At 42.3% G+C, this 10,843-nt stretch overlaps 1 protein-coding gene across 2 annotated transcripts in view; it reads right to left on the reverse strand.

Annotated features, from left to right (window-relative positions):
• Window positions 1–10,843, reverse strand: part of WDR20 (WD repeat domain 20) — a 56,429-nt gene that overhangs the window by 33,402 nt on the left and 12,184 nt on the right. The gene's annotated exons all lie outside the window — the stretch shown is intronic.

The raw sequence follows: 10,843 nt of genomic DNA on the forward strand, positions 1-10,843 counted from the left end.
AGACTTCACCAATGGATTATGATTTGTCTAACCTGATCTAGCAGAGAGCCAAGCCAAAACGAGTCATCAAGAGCGGAGACCAAGTTAAGACTGGATTACCAGCAGGAGGGGGCGTGACAAGTTTTGGATACTTGGTCTCAAGAGCAGGCAGACAAAGAAAACCCATTGGTGGAGTCTCCGTCTCCTGTACTGGAGAACACGTAAAGCAGGCCCCCCCGGCCAAGGGCAACCGGGAGAAGAACCTTGGAAGTTGGGCGTTCGTCGGAGACGCGAACAAGTCTACGACTGGTTGCCCGAACTTCTGCGCTATTTCTGCAAAGAGCTCCAGATGCAGCCGCCATTCAGAGTGATCCATGATCGACATGCTTAGGAAGTCTGCTTGTCTGTTCGCCTCTCCCGAGATGTGTTCGGCCTTGATGGAGGTGAGGTTTGCCTCCGCCCAGGATCCCAAGGCCTGGGCCTCGTTCATGAGGGGCCTGGATTGGGTACCCCCCTGCCAGTTCACGTGTGCCTTCGCTGACACATTGTCTGTGAGGACTAGTACGTGTTGCCTCGCTACCCTGTTGTGGAAGTGGCGGAGGGCCAAGTGTATGGCCTTTAGCTCCAACCAATTGATGTTGTGTTCCAGGTCCGTCTGGGACCACTGTCCCTGGACCCATTGAGACTGCAGGTGTGCTCCCCAGCCAAACAGACTGGCGTCTGTCGTGAGTGTGAGCCGGTCGGGTTCCTTGAAGTATGACCCTCTGGCAACTGCTGGCGATGACCACCATTTGAGGGATCGCAATGTTTCAGGGGGGACACTTCCTCTCTTGTTGGAAGAGCTGAGGTGCAGTCTCTGGAATGGGAAGAGGAACCATTGAAGGTCCCTGGAATGTAGTCTGGCCCAAGGGACAATTGCAATGCATGATACCATCTTCCCCAGGAGCTGGGAGAGCATAACCAGCGGAACTACCTGTTCCCTTTGGACCCTGGGTGCCAGGGACCGGATGCTGTCCCGACGCTCCTGTGACAGGTAAACCTGGCCACTGAGTGTGTCTATGATGGCGCACAGGTATAGGAGCCGGATGGATGGGATGGTCTGACTTTTATGAAAGTTGACCGAAAACCCGTGCTCCTGAAGGACCCTGATTGACAATGTTAGGTCCGATTGGGCGGCCTGAGGTGAGGATGACTGGATGAGAATGTCATCCAGGTAGCACTGGACGCGCACCGGTATCGTTCGTAGGCATGCGGCCAGTACCGCCAGGATCTTGGTGAACACCTTTGGAGCTGACGAGAGACCAAACGGGAGTGCCCTGTACTGGTAATGGTGTCCCACGTAGCAGAACCTGAGGAACTGCCAGTGGCTGGGAGCGATGGGGATGTGAAGGTACGCTTCCATGAGGTCTATGGACGTCAGGAAGTCCCTGTTCCGTATGTTGCCCAAGATGGAGTGAAGGGTTTGCATCTTGAACTTTTGATAAGCAATATGGTGGTTCAGACCTTTGAGGTCCAGAATCGCCCTCCAACCCCCCGAGGCTTTGGGAACCACGAAGAGGATGGAGTAGAAACCCCACCCCAGGTTTCTGATCGGAACCTGTTCTATGGCCTTTATCTCTAGAAGATGCCGTATGGCCTCTTGCATGAGACTGCTTTTGACAGGATTCCTTGGTTGAGGACAGGGCTGCGTGAAGTGTGGCATTAGCCATGTATTCTGCCATCGTGAGCAACTTACCCAAAGTTTGGTGAGCCCGTACCTGTTCCTGGGGAATCATGGCCTGAAGCTCTCGAAGCCAAATGATGGAGGTCCTGGAAAAGAAAGATGCTGAAGTGGAAGCCTTCACTGCCCATCCGGCTACTTGATGAGACCTGCGCAAAGAAAACACTGGTTTTCTTTCCTCCGGTCTCAAGGCTTCCGCCATATCATCTGGTATGGTGGAGGGGGAAAAGATAGGAGTTAAAGATGTGGCTACCATCGGGACCTCTAGTAGATCTGTCAGCAACGGAGTGACATTGAAAAGTTTTTTATCAGTGATTCCTGGAGCAGGGGGAGCACTGAGGCTAGCCCATTGTTTCTTTAAGGTATTAAGGAAGAAGGGAGGATACGGAATTTTTAGGTCACGGTCGGTTCGGAGAATAGAGGGTATGGAGCTTGACTGGTGGAAGAGGTGGGTTGCAGTTCTTGGTCGGGTGCAATCTTGGCACCTGTGATGGCCTTAGATAGAAGGGATCTGAATAACGTGGGATCAAACAATCCCATGAAGGGAGAGGGTTCCTGATGTATGATCAGAGGCAATGGAATAGGCATATTCCGAGGGCTCGGAGTGGAAATGAGTGGAGGACGAAGGCTTGGGTCTCTGCAATGAAGCAATGCTCTGTGCTAAAACCTGAGTGAGCATTGATTGGAGCTGTTCTAGCCATACTGCTTGAGGAACATCGGGATGGAGACCAGCAGCAGTGGGTGTGAACGTAGCTGAAGGCCCTGGTTGAATGCTGGGCGAAGGGGCTGCCCAATTGCTGTTTGGATCTGGACCATAGGAATGATGGGCCTCTGCCCGGACTCTACATCCGGGGACAATTGTCTGTGGCCTTGAATTGTTTGTCCTCTGCCATATCGTTGGAGATCCTTCAGCAAAGACTGAGAATGGACCTTGAATAGAAGTTAGGAACTGGTTTGGCTAGGTAGCTTCTAAACACTGGTAAAACCAGTATGAGCTCCTGATGAAATTACTGTGAATCACAGTGTCTTAATTGCCAGTCAATAGGAGCTGCTCCAGAGATAGTCTCTCTCTAGGGCCAGGTGTCTCCTTGTGGCCTCCTTTTCGGCCGCTTTGGATGGAGCTTTGCTAGATAACGCTTTGGCCTTTGCTTTCAGCTTCCCTGCCGCCTCCAATTTGGAGGATTTGTGCCTCTTTTACTCGGAGGGCTGGTAGTAGACAAGGCAATCTGGGGTTGTTTGTCTTCTGCCATTTTGTTGGAGATCCTTCAGTACAGGACTGAGAATGGACCTCAATGGGAATAGGAGCTGAGGCTTGGATTGCTAACTATTGAAAACTGGTAAAACCAGTGTGAGCTCCTGATAATTCTACTGTGAATCACAGTGTATTATGAGAGGCAAAATGTCCATTGGAATAGGAACATATTGGGCTGGACCACCCGGATGCAATTAAAGGCCTGAGATGGAAGGCAAGGATTACAATTGGAAGACGGGTTTGAACTTCCAAATCGCCAAAAAATTGCCAGAGGCAATGTTAAACCAATGTGCCAGGGTTATTTATAGGTCTGAGTGCTCTGGAAGGTAAAACTGAGGCTGAAAGAAAAATGGTGCCAAAAAACGCTATTCAAAATGGCGGCCGTCAACATCTAAGGCGATCACAAGGCTCCCTTAAGGCACTCTAAATAGCCAATTTGCAGTTTGGTAAGCCCCCTACCAAAAGTCAGGCGTTTGTTCTGAATATCTCTCTCCCCCTCCGCTGTAAACGCAGGCCAGAAGAAAGAATCTTGATGGCTTCTATCAATGAAAACGGTCATTTGCTGCTCCCAAAATCGCGGCCGCTGTCCGCACGGTGGGCCGGGGAATCTGAAAATCTTCGGGCTGAAGCCCAGCTGATAATCGGGCAATTTAGGGGCTCCGCAGAGGTCTGCTGATCAGCTAAGTCAATCGGCGGAGCCGCGGCTCGGCTGTGCTGTCCTAAACTGCCGTTTGAGCTTAGGCAGCTCAGAAGGACAGGGGGAGAGAAGAGGTAAATCTAAAATCCTAAGGGGAAGGAAAGAAATAGGCTGGAAAAACTAAAGATTCTCAAGGAAAAGGAAGGATAATTCACAGATAATATAACCTGTTGCCACTGAGAGGCAACAGGGTATCTGCTGGGTATCAGACTAAGTCGGAACTGGGGCAGCATAGCCCAGCGGGAGGCGTGGCAAACTCTCAGACTTAGTCTATTGGGTAGAAAGGCCAACAGGAAACCCATCCGTGGATTATTCATCCTCATGCTGGAGAACAAACTATACATTTCTTTATTTAAATGGTCTAAATTAATACACTGAAATCTATTTCAGACAGATTAATATGTTTTCATAAAGGAGTCCCTGCTAATTTTGCTCCGCTGTAGTTGCCAACTATAGGGGACGATGCTCATCTCTGTTTCAAGGCCATTGAGCCAGTGCTGTCCGAAGACATTTCCGTAGTTATGTGGCCAGCATGATATCATGGAGCACTCTTACCTTCCCACTTAAGTGGTATCTATTTATCTACTCGTATTTGCATGGTTTTGAACTGCTAGGTTGGCAGAAGCTGGGGCAAGAATGGGAGCTCATTCTGTTGCATGGTGCTTGGGTCTTGAACCTGTGCTGCTAGCTTTCCAGCCAACAAAGCCAGCGTCTTAACCGCTGAGCCACCACACTGTCCCTAATATATTTTCATAACCTATTTAAATTTTAAAGCATTACAATTCAGATATGTTTACAACAAAACCATCCCCTTTTAAAAAATTCTGCATATTTATTTAAGCCATAGTTCTAAATATGAAAAGTTCTTAACACAAGTTTATGTTGCCAAAATGTGTATAACTTTAAACCAATGGAGTTGAAGACTGCTATCATAATCCAAAAAATCATTCATTCACTCTGCATGCCGCCACTGTCTATTATGCATTACATCAACTTTTATCTTTTGTCTTATATTGTTCAGATAGCAACTGAACACAGTGCTGTATGTTATTGTGCTACATGAATGCATAAAGGTCTTCATTCTTTTGTTTGGTACAAATTTCTGTTAAGCTATTACAATTGATTTATTTTTCTCTTTGATATATTTTGTTGACCAACCAGTATAAAAACCTAACACTTCTCCAACTGAACACACTTGCTATTACAGAAAACATCACCTCAGGAACAATGTATTAAAAGCATCTATCTCTAAATTCACTCTTTAATGTAAATGTAAACCAAAAAAAAAATTAAAAGCACCTTCAAAATGAAGTATTGAAAATAGAGGAACAGCAGGAATATAATACTTCAAATATTTGCTGATCTTTTCAATCTAGCCCTTCCTTCAATAATGTTTAAAAAGAGAACACTATATTGGAGGAAAGTTAGCTACCAGAAAAATTAGACATTTCTATTATTCCAAGAGTCCATCCCAATATTGATTTTTATTTTTAAACCTGATGTGGAAAAGCTGTATTGGTAAGGTTTGTTTTTCAAGTGGAAATATCTAAATATATCGGAAATGAGTACTTATATTGTATCATGCATAAAATTATAATGAAATTCCAGAAAGCTAACCTATTTTAAGTTTATAATTATGTGAATTCAAAATATCAGAAATAACCTACGGCCATCCAAATGTTGCAACTACAGCTTCAAACAGATGGCCAATAATTAAAAATGCTTGGTAGTGATTCAACCAATGTGGAAGACCACACTTTTTTTCACTCCTGCCAATAATGGCAATTAAGTATGGGAGAATCGTGAATACTGCTTGAGTCCTACAGGATATAATTGCAATAAAATTCCGTCTACAAGAATCTGTTTGCAAGGGTTTGTCTTGTCACAGAATGTGCGCACTACAGAAATTAACTTGGATCAAAGTTTACTTAAATGGAAATTTAAGTAAATGCAAGTTGCTCAAATATTATTTTGTGTTGTTATGGAGACATTCTAACATGGTGAAATTAGTTTACGTACTTTTGATCTTGTTTTTACCACAAACTGAATTCAATTATTTATTTATAAAATTTCTATAATGCCCATCACACTTGCCACACTTGATGGATATGTTTAAATTCATATTTGTCAATCAAAATAAGTGAGAATTAAGAAATTTTTGAATAGTTTACTACTGTAGACTACAAAAACACATCTACAATGGAAGAATTTTTTTGATGTACTACATGTAAAGGAATTCTTAAACATCTTAATTATAGATATAAACAAAATGTCATTTTAAGAAACTGCTTAAATTCTAAAATGGAACACAGACGGTTTATACATATATGATGATTTGAAAGTTCTGTACTGTTACTAGAATCAGCATAAATAATTGCTTCGTAGTTAAAAACAAAAGATAAAACTGCTTTCAGATCCATTTCAAAATTCTTTCATTCTTTCTGACAATGTTGAAAATACTAATTCAAAAAATTTAGAAAAAATAAATGAAAAAAGAAGAGTTCTCACTTGAGGAACAAATGACCTGGCTCAGATTACCTTATTCCAGACACATTAAGATTCAGCCATCTGGAAAAGGCTCTAATGCTGGGAAAGCTGGAAAAAAAAGACAAGAAGACCAGCAGCAAAGTGGATAGTCTCAGTTACAATGCCAATGAGTGCACCCTTGAGAGACTTGAAAGAACAAGTTAGGGATAAATTGTCATGGGGAAATTCTACCTATGTGGCCCCAGGAGTTGAAAAAAGCTAGATGGCACATATTTATAATCAAGATGACATGAAGAAGTGGAATTAATACAACACTAATAATTTCTGCATTACTATTTTCATAAATAACTCAAAGTGGCACAATGTTCCTATTTTCCCTACAACAACAACTCTGTGAGGGAGTTGGGCTAAGAGACAGTACCTGGCCCAAAGTCACGCACTTGGTTTTCATGCCTTGAGGCAGGACTACAACTCAAAGTCTAGTTGTTTCTAGCCTGGTGCCTTAACCACTAAACCAGGGGTAGTCAACCTTGGCTCTTTTATGACTCGTGGACTTCAACTCCCAGAATTCCTGAGCCAGCTAAGCTGGCTCAGGAATTCTGGGAGTTGAAGTCCACGAGTCATAAAAGAGCCAAGGTTGACTACCCCTGCACTAAACCATTGTTACCATAAATCCACCATTCCCAAAATTTCAATGTACTGTTGTATTGCTCAATTGTGTTCATTTTGGGGTTTGGACTTTTAGGGAAAATATGTACATTAAGATTACACTAAAGGGAGATGTGATGGCAAAAACCTTTGGGACCATTGGACTTCCTGTCCCAAATTCTATCCTGTTATAAGTCTTGTTACTGGAAACAGATTTGTGTCCTCCTTCAATTTTAGCCTAGTTAGCCACTAGTAAATTACAGTGGAAAGTATATTTTATAATATCTGCTGGCCTATTGGCAAGAATCCTGGACATCTTTGTTAACAGGAAACATGCAATAAATATGTATTAATTTGACAAGGTTATCAGGTTTAGATTATTCCGCAGCAAATGCACAAATTGAGCAGAAGATACTTTTAGACATCACCCATCAAGATTTGCAAGCAACACCTGAAGTACCTTGTACCTCAGTATACTTTGGAAAAAATGCAAAAGTATTTTACCTTACACTAAAAATCTTTCTGCATTAAAATATAGTTGGGCTCTTGCCAAGGTTAAAATAATGTCTTCCCCTCCCATAAATCAAGGGGAACATATAAGGGAATTAACCCCTCCAAAAGATTTGGTCTTTATAATAAACATGATACATAATCAATGGAACATATAGTGTGAGGTATTTGGTGCTCTCTGAGCTTGGTTGTTTTCTTGCAGACGTTTCATTACCAAACTAGGTTACATCGGTGCTAGTAGGGAGGGGTTTGCAAAACACACTCCTTAATAGCACTGATGATGTTACCTAGTTTGATAATGAAAAATAACCAAGCACAGAATGCACCAAAAAACCCACAGTTCAACCCTGAGCTACAAATATTCTCTTCTACTGGAACATATACTCTATTGTAGCTTTTATCTTAGTTTGTGTAATGTCCTTATTAATCCTATTTTAACATTTTCCTGGATATTCAAATCAGTGTTATGTTAAACATCTCTCTGATCAAATTTCTAAAATTACTTTAGCAATGGCAATGTTTCTAACTGGCACTATTAGGATAGGGAAGCAATTTGATTTTAATTTATATAGGGAGACTGATGATTATGTTTAAGTAAATTATATAATCTTGGATTTTAAAATAATTTTGTTATGCTGTGTAGACTTTAAATACACTGCCTGATTAAAATCATAACATACAATGCTTTCCATATTCCCAATAATGCCTTTAACATTTCACAGCAAGAATAACTGCACTCAACAACATCCCAAATGATTTTGAACAGCCATGTATTGAATCATTTCCTAAATAACATATGTAAGATGTTCCATGAGAGGGAAGCTCCTATAAAAATGTTTGACTTTGAGTCCATTCCCATCATACTTCATGGAGGGGGAGGGAATGGACATTTTCAGCAAATACTCTTGCAGACATACCCTGGATGAACAGATTTTATATAGAAGAAATAGTCACAGATAACTGGACTCCAGCTATGTAGGACTTTAAAAGAAATAATTACCACCATGACTTGCATTCAGAAACCAGTTTGGTCAAGAGGTCAAGGCACCAGGCTAGAAACCAGGAGAGTGTGAGTTCTAGTCCTGTCTTAGGCATGAAAGTGGCTGGGTGACTTTGGGCCAGTCAGTCTCTCTCAGCCCAACCCATCTCACAGGATTGTGAGGGAAAAAAGGAGGAGGAAGGTTATTAAGCATGTTCGCTGCCTTGAGATGTTTATAAAAGTAATAAAGGCAGGATATAAATTTAAATAAATTTAAATAAATAAATACATGCCAATAGGTAACATGCAGCTCATCACATTCTGCGTTAGATGACATTTCTGGGTAATCTTCAAGGGCAATCATGTGCAGCATTTTACAGTAATCCAGACATGATGTGACAAGCATACAAGTAATTACTGCTGGTGTTTAGTTCCATAAAGAAATCATACAGGTATTTCTCAACTTAACAACTTGCTGCTTAGCAACCATTCCAAGCTATGATGGACTCTCCCAAAGCTACTTACAACCCATTTTCAAAGTTATGACAGCCACACACCCCTACAGTCATGATTGCATTTGGGGCACTTAGCAACCAGCTCAACTTTATGGCCATTTGCAGGGTCCTACATTGACATGAACATGATTTGTGACTTTTTTTGATGGTTTCCCACCTTTACTTCAATTTCCGGCAAAAAACATCCACTGGGGAAAATTAATTTAATAACCACTACAAAAAATGTAAAACAAAAATACTCAGGTTTAGTCCATGATGTCTCGATTTATGACTGCAAGGACTTACAACTGTAATTTTGGGCTCAATAATAGCCATAAGTCGAAGACTACTTGTAATTGGTACATTAGCTATTTGCAAATAGCTGGACTCTCATTTCTGCTGGACAGCAGGGAGAAACTCTGTTTGTTGTAGCACAATCCTAGCAAGAGCCAGTTTTGACTTCTGAACCAATAGTCAATCTGTCTTGCTAGAGTTAGGTCCTAGCACATTCCTTCCCATTCAGATCCTTATAGCCTTCAGATCAAGTCATGACTTCTACTCTATCCCGACTGGACTGAAAATGTATAACTGAGTATTATTTGCATACTGATAACACCATATCCCAAGCCATTGATTAACTCTCCAAACAGCTTCAATTGGATGGAAAGATGGTTTTACTCCCCCCGTGGGAGTATATATTGAAGTGCCATTGGGCTTGATCTCTCTGCCCCAATACATACAGTGACTGAACTGGCCACCCAGGAAGAAGAATTACTATGAGTACTTCCAATTCTTGCAAACATTACAAAAGGATTCTATTATTAACCACTGAAAGGTTGAACAAGACAAGTAGAGTTGCATTCTCCCTATCCAAGGCCCCCCATAGGTCCCTCATGAGATTGACCACTTTTCATCACTTGGCAGGATCTGAAAAGGGTAAGATAAAAACTTCTTCCAGAATCCTAGTTGCCACCCTTCCACCTTCTAAACCAGTGGTGGCGAACCTATGGCACGGGTGCCAGAGGCGGCACTCAGAGCCCTCTCTGTGGGCACGCGCACCATCGCCCCAATCTTAGGCCTTCAGCTGGGTTTTATAAAATCTTTTCACTTTAGGCCTCCGCCGCCGTATACAAAAAAAAATGTTCAATCAATCTGTCAATTTCAACTTCTCACAGGAAAAAAAAAGATCTTGCAAAGTTGGAATTGATTGATTGAACTTTTTAGTCCCACTCAGTCTGCTGTTATCACCGCAGGCACGGCTACCCAATGGGCCACACCCACCCGGCACCCGACGATGCATAAGTGGGTTTTGGGTTGCAGTTTGGGCACTCGGTCTCTAAAAGGTTCGCCATCACTGTTCTAAACGAGTGAAAGCTTGAGGACTAAGATAATATTAATTAATACTAGACAACCTGTGAACCACTAGATCATTGTTTCATTAATATTTCCTTCCTTATTTTCAGAAATATTTCCTTACCTAAACACAGACAGAATAACCAAGGTGGGCAAAAAAAATCAGTGGGAGCAGAAGTGTCTTCTGACTTCCAGTTGGCTTCCCCATTGAGCTTCCTTGGGAATCTTGCTTCCTTCCCTTCCCAGCTGGCAGGTAAATAGCTGCAGCTGGTGGGAGAGGGAGTGAGGGAGTTCATGAGTAGTTGGTGCAGTGCAAGTGTAGAGGGTGCACCATTTTTCCATTGACCTTCTCCCTGAAAGCTCCCACAAGCAAAATCTTTTCTAGTAGGAATGTGGCTAATGAGGATCATGTTCTTTTCAGGTTCCCCATCAACTTGTGGGAATCTGTCAAGGAATGTTGAAAATGAGGATCATGTGACTGTGGCTGACCAGCGCTGACCACCAGCAGCACAATGGTGCTAAAACAGCCCAAAATTCCCCAAATTTCATCCCCTCTGGAGTACAGGGCCTGAGCATTCTGTAAGTTAGCTCATTTGTGATACATTTGTTGAAAAGATTTTGCCCTCTGATGCAGTGTTTCAACTAACTGAATGTTACAAAGTATTAAATGGATACAAGAGTTTTAGCAGTATAAATACGAGCTGGACCTAAACTCCGACTATTA

Source organism: Protobothrops mucrosquamatus, unplaced genomic scaffold, assembly GCF_001527695.2.
Source record: "Protobothrops mucrosquamatus isolate PMUCROS unplaced genomic scaffold, P.Mucros_1.0 scaffold2097, whole genome shotgun sequence".
NCBI classification, from domain to species: Eukaryota; Metazoa; Chordata; class Lepidosauria; order Squamata; family Viperidae; genus Protobothrops; species Protobothrops mucrosquamatus.